We start from the raw sequence: 12609 nt of genomic DNA, 5'->3' as shown, positions 1-12609 counted from the left end.
TGTCATCTCCACAGTGAGGACAGCAGGGTACATCCTTCCCAACTCACTATGGGGGTCACCATAGACCATGGAATGGGTGTGGGCTGGGAGGGACAGAGAGAGCTATGGAGTCAATACCCCTGGAATTTTTTAAATTTTTCAATGACAGTTGACATTCAATATTATTTTATATTTGTTGTGGGTGCCCAGCATGGGGGTTAGACAATCGTATAATTTACAAGTGATCCCCCTGATAATTCTAGTTCCTACCTGGCACCATACATGCTAATTAACATTATTGACTATATTCCCTATGCCGTACTTTCCATCCCGTGACTATTTTGTAACTTCTTACTCCCTTCACCTTTTTCATTTGTGACCACCGCAGGATTGGCCCAAGGGGCCTGGCCAGAATGCCGGAGGAGCAGACATTTTGGGGGTTGCGGGGAGATCAAGAGTTCAGATCGGAACATGAGAAATCTTCAAATCCAAGAATCCGAAGGAGTAAATCCCACAGCACAGAGAGAGTGCCGAGCGGGGCGCCTGGCACCTGAGAAACACTCAAACGTGTTAGCCATTTGGCCGATTCTGGAATGCCTCTTAGTGGGCAGGGCGCCGCACCACTTGTCCTGCTGGACGCTATTTTTTTTGGTATATCTTTTTTTTTTTTCCCCTCTACCTTTAGATTATCGTCGGCCTCCTTGCGTTTATCTGCCGAGTGAAAGGTCCGGGAAATATGAGCTGTGCCTTGACGCGCCGTCCCAGGCAGCCGGGGAAGATCAATGTCCTGTCTAGAGGGAGAGCTCCCAGGGCTCACGCTGCCCACGCATCTGAAACCCGATCGTCACCGTGTCTTTTAGGAAGATGGCCTCCGTGGCAGGTGATTGTTTGTGCTGCCCCGCTTCGTATCAAACATGCTGAAGATCAGTCACTTGTTAAGGGCCAGCTGCTGACAGGAGGGTGGAAGGCGGCGGGCAGAGCGCCCTCTGCTCTCTCCAGGATCAGATGGTGCTAAGCAGAGAGCTCCTTCACCCCAGAGCCGGGGCCACAGGCAACCTGGGGGTGGGGGCCTGCGGCTCTCGGGAATGCCAGTGAAGTGCCTGTGCCTCCCTCTTGGCTTCAGGTGCTCCTACTGAGCCTTCCACTGAAACGTCACTCCTTCTAGAAGCCCCCCGACACCTGCCCGCGGAGCCGCCCCCATTCGGTGCACTTACAGCAGCACCTGCCCCTCTCTCTCCAACATTGATTTATTAACTGGCCATGATTTATTAACTTCCCATTAATTGTTCACCACCCATCTCCCACCAATCGTGAGCTTCTTGGGGAGGAATATCTGTGTCTCTTCGGAGTCATTAAACCCATTCCAGACCCTAACACATGGTTGGGAATTGATCAGTATTGATCAATAGGCTGTTGGCAATCATTTGTACAGGATGCAATGGGAAAAGCTGGGTGTATGAGCAAAGAGAGGTGTAATCATTGTTTTGTGCCATTTTGACCTAAGAGCTTAAAACCAAAACCAAAACCAAAACCAAAAAAACCTACATGACAAACTTTTGCTAATAATCTAAAATCACTGATTCCAACCTGTAGGCTACAGATGTTAGAGGGGGAAAGGGACAAAATTATTTTAAGGGCTCTGTGAACTCATATTGGACCAAGTATTACCTTTATTTCAAATTTTATTATGAAAATGTATATACAGAAGTAGGCAAATAGTCTAATGAGCTCCCCATGCCTACCAATTACATGTGACTATGTAAGACGTTGCCATGGTCCCCAGACTTCATGTCATTTCTTTCCTACATTCTTAAATACTAGAGGCCTGATGCACGAAATTTGTGCTAGAGTAGGCCCTCGCAGCCCCGGCTTCGTCTGGAAGGTCATTCAGAAGGTCATCAGGAAGGTTGTCCAGGCGGCCATTCCGCTGTTCAGCTGTCCAGTCGATTTGCACATTATGCTTTTATTATTATAGATATGTCTTTTAAGAATACAGACATTTTCTTACAATAATAGCAACAGCATCCTTAGAGACAAGATGCTGTCTTGCACACATGATTGTTTTAAGTGCATGCTATTGCAATGATCAGTTTTCTAAAATTAAGAGTATTAGAAATTCACAGAAGGCATTTTGCAAGGGTATTTTCTTAATTCACCGATATTAAAAGTACAAAGGTGATCCGAGGGGCCTGTGATATTTTTTGACATCATACATGAAAAGGATAGGAAACTGATGTAAAACTTTATTTCAACCACAGCCAGGATTTCTCCTGATGGGAATTGCCAGGGGAACATACGGAGAGGCTGGTGTCTTCTCTTTGCATTGTTTCGTTTGCCATTCCTCTGTGGAACCAGCTGTTCTAGGAGCATGTGCAAGCTGTTGAGTGCTTTGCACATTTCAAAGGGCACACAGATCTTCTACCTTGCTCCGTCCTTTGTAAAACTTTCTTTTTGGTGTCAGGCAACTTGGAGCTTTAGCGAACAACCTAGCTACTCTTCCCATCTCACTCTTTGCGCTGCTCTTTTGTCAGCATTTCCGTGGGAGCTGCCCCCACCCCAGGCTGGAGCATCTGGACCCATTGCAAAGGGACCAATCAATCAGTGGCTTTGCCCCCGACATGCCCAACACCTGCACCAGCGGATCGTTTTCCTCACGAAAAAAGACCAAATGGCCATCAGACGTTTGGAGCCGAGCCTCGACCCCCAGCGCACAGCTCAGCAACTGCTCGCCTCAGGTGGCCATGGCCCCGAGGGGAGGTGCGGGTGGCCCCTGTGAGTGTTTGAGCCAATGCAGCAGCTTTCAATCCTGGCTCCTCACATTCGAGAATCACCTGGGGAAGCTTTAAAAAGGACCCATATCCAGGCCTCATTTCAGAGACATTGGGTTGGCATCTCTGGCATTGGGGTCTGAGCCCTGGTGCTGGCTGGAAGGTCCCCGGTCACTCAGAGGTGCAGCCAGTGTGGAAACCAGCTGGCTGACCCACTGCTCAGCTCAACCAACTTGCCTGTTCAAGTCAGTGAAAAATGAACCAACCAAATCAGTCATTTGGGAAAAATCATTTTCTAACAAAAAAATAAATAAATAAATAAACGTTTATCCAGAAACACATGGAGATCGACTCACTGGTCTCCAACCCTCAGGGGAGGAGGTTGCAGGGGGATGAGTCACTGTGGGGACTCGCCGGCGCTTGTGCACGTGGAGAATTACCTGGGGAGCCTGTCACTGCCTAAAGGACAGGAGGTAAGCTTTGTCCCTGAGCTAGTTCGGTGACTGGATATTTGGTTTGTTTCTCTGAAGTGTTTGGCCAGGACTAATATTTATTCACTCAGTCATCCTGACAGTTGTTGAGCTTCCTCAAACATCAGGAGCTGTGTAATTACAATTAAAGGACATTTTAATTACTAGTCATTGTCTTCAGATGGGAAGACCTGCAGGAACATAATAATTATAGGTATAACTTACTGTGTCTCATTTTTGCCAAGCATTCTGCTAAGAACTTGATGTTGGATCACTACAGCAACTCTGGAATCCATACACTGTTGGAGGAAGGGAATGAGGTGCAACATCGAAGGTAGCGGGTGGTGATGAGATGTTTAGAACTATAGGAGAAGTATAGTCATTGGTCCACATGCTCTTGGATTTGAACATGGAAGGGATGGATAAGAGCTTGTCTAGGCCAGGGGGCTTCAAGCACCATCTGCAATGAATTTTACATCTTTATTAGAACCACCAAGAATTAGGACAGAAGTGGGTTTGGAAAGATGTGGGAAATACGGTATAAGAGAAAGGTATCTTATAAATCAGTGGGTAAATGATTGGGTTTTGTACAGTCCTGAGAAACTGGTTATTTAACAGGAAAAATAAATTACATTTTCAGATCATTTACAGGAATATTTTCCTGATAGTTAAGGATCTGTAAATGTATAAAGAAAGTCTTAAATCCTCTAGAAGAAAATGTAGGAAACTGTATTGTATTGGGGCACAGAAAAATTTTTTTAAGCAAGATTGAAAATTCACAAACCACGAAGGATTAGGTTGTCGAATGTGATGCTGCCAGACCTGACTACATGCTACACAGAGTGAAGAGATGCTCCTCGTGCTGGAGGATATCTTGCAGCACATGTATGTATTAGTACATGTATGTATTAGCACATGTAGAGAATTAGCATTCAGACCACATGTAAAGGGCAGAGGATATGAACTCGCATTTCACAAAAGTGGAAGCCCTACTAGCCAAAATGAGATACCATTCCGCACTCATCAGTTTGGAGAAATGAAGCTGTGGGGCAGGGTGGGGAACGTCCAGCCCGAGGGCCGTGTGAGGGCCGCGAAACCACATGGTCTGGCCCTGCCAAGCCCGTAGGGGTGAGTTAATTAAATGTGTGACCAAATGCAGCAGGCTAACATTTCAGTTGGTAATTCTGTGTGGCCCTCAAGTGATGTTATAAATATCCAAATGGCCCTTGGCAGAAAAAAGGTTCCCCATGCCTGCTGTGGGGTGTTGATATGCTCCGTGAAATTCAGGTTGGCACCACCACTCCGGAGAACAATGTCAGTCTCTAGTAATGTCCAGTGTGTGTGTCCTTTCCAGCCAGGATGACATTAGAAGGCTACATCCCAGAGGACCTTCCATCCACACACAGGCGTGCCCATTGCTGTTGCATGAGTGGCAGCAAAGTCTCTGAAGCAGTGCAGACATCCTTCAACAGCAGAGCTGATGACTGCATTGGGGAACGTTCATTCAATAGCATATCTCAGAGTGGCCAGCTTGAATCATGGAGCTCCATGATCAGCATGGATGAATCTCCAACCACGGTATGGTGTGAAGCCAGCAAAGAAATCTGCAGAGGGAAATATGCATTTGCACAAACCCATGCGAAATAACACTTCCTATTGTTTATGAATGAATCCACAGGTGGTCAAAATAGAAAAACATGCAACGAAATGATGGATACCAAACTCAGGACAGGGGTCCACTCTACAGAAGGAAAAAGGGACGATGAGACCAGGGAGAGGTAGAGAGAAGATTTCCAAAGGCATCTGCAACATTTCTTTCATAAAAATAATTTCCAAATAAACAATGGAAAATGGTGAGGTCAGCTAAAGCTGGGTGTTAAGTATATGGTTATTGGCGACTTTATTCTCTGTGCTCATCTGTATGCTCGAAGTGTTTTATATTTTTAAAAGACCAGACAACATTCCTTCCTTATTGAGCTGGACTTTAGATTCTGGATCTCTTAGATTTTAGACCCAAAGGATTTTATGTGTCTCTGAACAATGTCAATACTCTGGGCCCTTCATTCCAACTTGCTAAAGCTCATTTGGTTCATCAACATTTATTCAAGCACCACCTGAATGTCCGGTCTTAACCTGTGGCTTTTAGGGAAGCGCTGGGAAGAACTGTCCACTGTCTTGTGAGTCATTCCTTTCTCACCCATCTCATGAGAATAGCTTCTGTGCATCAGGAATTCTAGTTTGATGAAAAGGTTTCTTTTCAGCCAAGTATTTATAAAAGGTGCGTAGGTCTGTCGCACAACAATGTGCATATATTTAACACTATCAGTGTGCATATATTGTACACTTAAAATGGGTAAAGTGGTTAAATGTTATGCTTTGTGTTGTTTTTTTTACCACAATTAAAAAAATAGTGTGTAGGGCAGGGTTACACGCAGAGCCTGATGGCAAGCTACCAGAGACTTCTCTCCAGATTGACTCTGCCATCCTAACTGAGTCTGCAGACATGTGTCCCTGTGTGTGTAAGTCTCCACACACTACATTTCACATATGGAAATGTAGCTTGCAGTTTAAATGGTCAGTTCAGGAAGAAATATCTAGAATCATCTTTTTAAAAATATATTTTATTGATTTTTTACAGAGAGGAAGGGAGAGGGATAGAGAGTTAGAAACATCGATGAGAGAGAAACATCGATCAGCTGCCTCCTGCACACCCCCCACTGGGGATGTGCCCACAACCCAGGTACATGCCCTTGTCCGGAATCAAACCTGGGACCCTTCAGTCCTTGGGCTGATGCTCTATCCACTGAGCCAAACCAGTTAGGCTCTAGAAGCATCTTGAAGCATTTTTCAATTATTTGCTAAATTAGTCGGCAGAAAAAAATGGTTGCACACAGATTTTTCTGTGCCTATTATGAAGCCTAAGTGTCTCTTAGGAAAAAAGAGACCCCCCCCCACGGGCCTTCTTTTGGGGAGAAAGTTTCCCATCTTTCCTCTCACCTGGGCCAGAGGTTTGCACCAGGTGTTCTGAGACACATCCTAGGCTTCCATTTCTCTTCCACTGGGCAACACAGGCTCCCACGGCAACAGTCCTTCCTTTCGTTGCCTCCTCTCTCCTCCTCCTTTTGTATTTTTATTTTCTTTGACCACTCATCTTTTCCTGTTTGTCTTGGTTTTAATCTTTGCGAGGCCGCTCCATCAATATTTAGTTTCTAAATATTTGGTTTCTAAATTGCTGTTCTTGTCCTGTTCAGTCAGAATCACTTGTAATTTTGTTCGTTCACCACAGAGGTCCTCGGCCCTGGCTGCAAACAGAATCACCTGGGAAGCTTCTGAAAGGTACCCCGGCCCCACCACTGGCCGGTTGAGTCAGAATGTCAGGTGCGGTTCTAGGTGTGGCTATTTGTCAAAAGCTTCCCAGAGGAGATTCCTGTGCAGCCAGGGTTGAGAAATATTGATTGCAAAGATACTAACTAAGTCCTTTTATGCACTAAGGGGGTGGGTGGGGTCTAAAGGGGCGATAAGGAGGCCTTCCTGGAAGAGGTGGCATGTAAGTGTGTAGGATGCTCCTTATCACAGTGGTTGTGTCTACTATTCCCCACCTGGAACCTGGGCAGACCCATACCTGCTTTGGCCAACAGAATGGTGGAAATGGAACTGTTCCCCTTCCCGGCCCTTACCTGAGCTCTGCCTCTCCTCCTGTAGTTTCCGTCTCTCAAGGCATAGGCCCACTTCCTCTAAGTCATCAAATGGTGGAAATGGACTTGCTTGTAGAATGCCCTTCCTGTCTTTTTCATCCCTAAAAAGGATCAGTAATAACACCCCCTTTCCTTGCTCAGATTGGCCTTGTGTGTCTTCACTCTTCTTTCCTTGGTGAGTTTGGCTGGAGGTTAATCAATTGTGCTGATCTTTGTAAAGAACCAGCTTTAGACTTTGTTGATTTTCTCTATTGTTTTCTTCTTTTTACCTCCTTGGATTTCTGTTCAGTTTTTTTAACTTATTTTTTTTCTGTTTGCTTTAGGCCTAAATGCCTCCTCCTTCTTCTAGTCTCCTAAGGTGGGAGCTCTGTTATTGGCGTTAGAGCTTCCTTTCTAAATTTGCATTTAACGCTACATTTTTCACCACATCCCACAATTTTTGATAAGCCGTATTTTTGTTTTCATTGATGTCAGTACATTTTTAAAACGGCTTTTGAGGTTTCTTCTGGGACCCACAGGTGATTTAGAAAAAGGCTGTGTCTTCCTCTCTCGGATGCTCCTTCTCAGAACCCAGTGGCCATGAAGGGGAGACCGGAGCTACGTGGAGACGCCACGTGTGGACACGGCACTGGCAGCCCAGCGTGTCCCCAGCGGACCACCCACACTCAGCCATGTAGCTGAGCCCCTGGATGGCCGGCACAGGGGACCTTCCGGGGAGGCAGCCCCAGCTGCCCTTAGATGGCAGTTGGGGGCCACCCAGCTGCGCCACCAACAATAAGGAGCTGCTGTAAGCCACTGAGGTGGGCCGCCAAGGGACACAGTGACAGTGACGGTCCTTAAAAAGCAAGCAGAGACCACAGGACGGTGAGAGTCAGCAGCTGAAGGGAAGGTTAGGGCTGCCCGGCCAAGCGGGGAGGAGGACAAGTCCCAGGATAGGAAAGGGCGGCTCTTCTACAGAGCACAGGGTCTGGGCGAACGCTCTGCAGGCAAAACACCCACTCACTCCACTTACCAAACGCCTCCGTCGCATGTTTCAGTGTCAGACCTCGTGCCAAATGCTCAGGGAAACTGGTGGAAATGGCCATGCTGGCACGGCTCCACCTCGAGTCTCTGAATCTTTGTCCCCCGGGAGAACCCACGGACTCACCACGGTGTCCGCAGGAGTTGGTGATCCGAGCATCCGCCCTCTCCCAGGTTTGGACTGAGTGAGGCTGGCCCAGCTGTGCTCCAGAAGGCACAGGGACGGCTTTTAAAGGCCGCCCTCCCACCCCCGAGGCTCTCGGTTATGATCTGGTGGAATGCCGGGGATGACAATCTCTCTTCGAAGTAGCAGCCCCTGTGAGCTGCTTCTGAGCCAGACACGCGGGGACCTGACTGCCATTAAGACCTTCACTAGCACCATCTATAGGCCTCGGCCATATACTCGCTGCTGCTGGCTGTTCTAAGGGCAGCTCTGTAGTAATAGTTTAACCTTTGTGTAAAGCAGCAACACAGAGAGACACAGACACGCTTGACTCAGGGGCTTAGGGGACCATGCGTGCTGCCAAGTGGCCCTCTGCACCCACACACTCCATTCCCAGGTTCCAGAAGAGCCCAGGTTTTCTGTGGCAACCCTGCTGTGCCCTAAAAAAAAAAGGATGGGGATGATCCTACCCTGGATCCCAGGTGTCCTTGCAACGCAGGTCTGGCCCATCAGAGTACCACTTCCTCCTGCTGAAGTGATTGACTCGCCGCATGGGGCTCAACGTGGCCAATCAGTGCCGCAGACTGAGTTCTAGGACTTGTGTGGAGCTTGAACTTCACATGAGCTTGACGGTGCTAGGGTAGGGGACCACCTTGCTGCTTCAAGGGAGAGCTGGAAAAGAATGGCACCAACAAAGAGAAAGGCAGAGCCCTGGCAGTGTGGCTCAGGTGGTTAGAGCGTCGTCCTGTGTACTGAAGGGTCACAGTTTGATTCCCAGTCAGGGCACATACCAGGTTACGGGTTCAATCCCCGTCAGGGTGTATATGGGAGGAAACCAATCAATGTTTCTCACTCACATAGATGTTTCTCTCTCTCTTTCTCCCTCTCCCTTCCTCTATAAAATCAATGAAAAACATCTTAGGTGAGGAAGGAAGAAAGAAAAGGAAAGGAAGGAAGGAAGGAAGGAAGGAAGGAAGGAAGGAAGGAAGGAAGGAAGGAAGGAAAGAAGGAAGGAAGAAAGGGAGGGAGAGAGGAAGAAAGAGGATGAAAGAGAGAAAAAAAAAAAAACAGAGATGAAGAGAGACCGAGCCTTGTGCACCCCTAGATCAAAACATACCTGACACAGTATTTCTAATTCTGAGTCCACAGACAGTCTTCCTGGCTTAAACCAGGTAGAGTCTGATTTCTGTCACTTGCAACTGGGACAATTGTGATAATGCCCCCCACGTAGGAAAGGTTCATGGACTGGTCGCAGTGCTAACCATCCCTAGGTGGTCACACCTCCCAATTTTCCGGGGGCGGCCCTGGTTTATACTGTGGTTCTGGTGTAATTATTGACAGTACCCCCTTTCACTCTCAAAATATCCAGGTTGGATGATAAATTACATGGTCCCTATTTAGATATCTGTTGCTGTGTAACAAACCACCCCCAAACATAGTGGCTGACAACAACCACCGCCTTATTTGCACACGGGTCAGCAGCCTGGGCTGGGTCAGCTCTGGGGTTCTTCTGCTCTTTTGAGGGTGGTCATCTGACGGGCTGTGCTCCACTGGGACGCTGGGACAGGGGTGCCTTTCCATGTCCCCAGGGCCACTCCCTCTCTATGCGGCCTCTGTCTATGTGGAAGTTCAGGGCTCCCCACGGTGCAGAAGCAGAAGCTGCCAGGACCCCTTGGAATGCAGGCCTGGAATGGCCACCACCCTCTATTAAAGTGGCCGCAATCCCAGCCCGGGTTCCAGGAGAGGGACTGCCCAGGGCTATGGATCCCTGCAGGTGTGGCTGGGTGAGAGGCCCCAAGCAGAGAAGCAACAAGGTGACCCCATCCACGCCCTGGTGGGAGCCCACACAAGAATGGGGTTGCCTACTCTCTGAAGTGTGAGCAGCCAGTGCGGGGAAAGGGGACAGGGCTCCTGCCCTTCACTTCTGTGGCCTGACACCAAGGAGCTCTGGGACCCCCACTCCAAGTGCCGTCCCTGCAGCAGGAGCGTTGCATTGCCTGGGAACTGGTTGGAAACGAGACTCCCAGGCCCTGCCCTGAGCCCCGTGAACCAGAATCTGCATTTTAACAAGGTTCCCAGGGGACACGAATGCACCTGAAGGCGTGAGAATCACCACTCTACACTCTGCGCTGTTAGAGAACTGGCCATCAGGCTTGCACAAGGAAACCGCAGAGCTATGGCAAAAGCCGCACGGCGTTGTACAAACAGTGCCCTAGGATACGCCGATACCAGGCCGAGGTGTCTGCTGCCAGATGCGTGTCCCAGGAGAGAAGGGTCCTGCTCAGATCCAGCCGGGCAGAGGGGCAGCCTTGTGGCCCGGGCGCATCCTGACCGGTCGTGTGACCTTTGACCTCCACCACCCTGCTCTGCGGGCCCCCCTTCTGTCAAGGGAGAGAGGGGCTGGCTTCACCGCACTCCAGGACCCCTTCCAACACTCAGGCTCTGGGAATCCAGGAAATCCCAATTTAGATCTGCGGCTTCGGAAACTGGCATCAGACAGAGGATGGAATCCGGAAGGCCCTGGCCATTGTGGACGCCAAGTCTAGACGCTGGAAAGGGGGCCACTGAGGCAGGAAGAAGTGAAAGTCCCCTTTCTCAGCAGCCCCCCTTCCAGGAAGCAATAACCACGCTGGCCTCAGCCAAACTCTCCGCTGCTGCGATCTGGTTACCCTGGGGCAGGGCCAGCGCGGCTGTTATTGTCCAAATACGCACACACCCAACCTAGTGCTTCCTCCGTGATAACACCCGGAGCAGGAGCTGCCCCGGTGTCACCCTGGACAAACAGGTGATGTTTACTTACAGCGTGTAAAGAGCGCCCTCTGACCAGCCATGCCAGCTGCCAGCCACCGGGGCTGATAAAGGCGGCTTATCACAAAGGGCTCGCCAATGTTATTTTCTCTTTGTTTGTTTGAAGTTGGGTATTTGGACAATTGCTGTGAGCCCCAGGGTGGTCAGGGCCAAGTTTAACAATGAGCGCAGCGATGGCCGATGGCCGTGATTGCTCCGTGAAGATGAAACAGAAAAATCCGCGGGCGGTGCTGGGTGCGAGGGGATCCACGGCAGCGCTTCTCAGGCCGGGTTCTGGCCCCTAGACACAAAGTGAGGAGGAGCGAACCGGGTTGGCTGTGGACCAAATAACCGCAGGGAGCAAAGCTTCTATGAGCCCAGGACCAGGCTTCTCGATGTGACTGTACGTTAGCATCCCCCTGGGCACCTTTGCAACACGGGTGAACCCCCAGCATGGAAGTCCAGACCTCTGGGGTGGGACTCGGGCGACCTTTTTAAAGGCCAAGTTGCGAAGCAGCTCCTGAGACCAAGGCTTCTCACACTGTGTGCATACCCTTTGCTCAGAGGCGCTGGGGCTTCTGCAGGGCTGACCTCTCCTCCCCCCCTAAGGATGCCGGGCGCTGCTGGTCCAGGGCTTGCTTTTGGGTAATAAGCTTAGTGGACTGTTGTTCAAATGCCTCCAGTCTGGCCCCCCAATACTGCGTGAAACTAACAGACATGGGCTGGAAAGGGGCTCCCTTCTGGATGAGGTGGTCGTCAGGTTGCTATTAGGAAAGCGAGGAGCACAGCTGGGAGCCAGCAGCACCGCAGCTGTGAGGTGGCTCATGCTGAGGCAGGCACCCCCAGGGTGAACGGGGCTGGGCTTTGCGGGTGAGCACCAAATGTGGGTCCGAGAATAAAATCTCAAGGCGAGGCTCTTGAAAGCACTTTTATTGAGTTATAATTTGCATCCCATGACATTCACCCATTTTAAAAAGCCCAAGTCGATGGGTTTCAGTATATTCCCAGAGTTGTGCAACCTTGACCACTATCTAGGGCAGTGATAGCGAACCTTTTGAGTTTGGCATGTCAGCATTTTGAAAAATCCTAACTTAACTCTGGTGCCGTGTCATATAGAAACTTTTTGATATTTGCAACCATAGTAAAACAGACTTATATTTTTGATATTTATTTTATATATTTAAATGCCATTTAACAAAGAAAAATCAACCAAAAAAATGAGTTTGTGTGTCATCTCTGACACGCGTGTCATAGGTTTGCCATCACTGATCTAGGGTGAGGGCATCTCTGACCCCTGAGGGCGCTATTTCAGGTCACCTTCTTGAGCCCTTGGTTGGAAGCATGGGGCATGAGTCATATATCAAGGGAGTGGAGAACAGTGATTATCACTGACTCCAGGAAGTCCTCCAGATGCCCCCACGCCAGGTTACTTTCACTTTCTCTGTGTTCTCCGAGTGCCCTGCTCACCTTCCACACCCATTAGCCTCCCTGACCAGGCTGGGGACCCTGTGGGGGTAAGGCCCATGTCTCCCACCTCTGTAGCCCCAGACCTGACCCTGTGACAGACCACAGTGGGGCACAGTGGGCACGTGTGAGGGCTTGCACCAAGACCCTCCTGTACTATGGCGTTCATGTCTGGGAATAGGTCGGGTGTGGTTTTGAACTCACGCCCTGTGATTCTGAGCTTGCTCACCCAGCTTCATCACATTCAATGCCTCGGTGTCCTC

General features: G+C 49.3%; 1 long non-coding RNA gene across 1 annotated transcript; it reads left to right on the top strand.

The window, feature by feature from the left end:
* The first annotated feature begins 3466 nt into the window (after positions 1-3466).
* On the top strand, positions 3467-5076 carry LOC132216375 (uncharacterized). Its single transcript, XR_009448739.1, has 3 exons — positions 3467-3551; positions 4572-4795; positions 4896-5076. It is a non-coding gene; the product is annotated as an uncharacterized LOC132216375 (long non-coding RNA).
* The last annotated feature ends 7533 nt before the right edge of the window (positions 5077-12609 follow it).

The sequence above is a fragment of the Myotis daubentonii genome, chromosome 15 (genome assembly GCF_963259705.1).
Source record: "Myotis daubentonii chromosome 15, mMyoDau2.1, whole genome shotgun sequence".
In the NCBI taxonomy this organism is placed as follows: domain Eukaryota; kingdom Metazoa; phylum Chordata; class Mammalia; order Chiroptera; family Vespertilionidae; genus Myotis; species Myotis daubentonii.
Note: the sequence above shows the minus strand (reverse complement) of the source record. Positions and strands in the feature narration are given on the sequence as shown.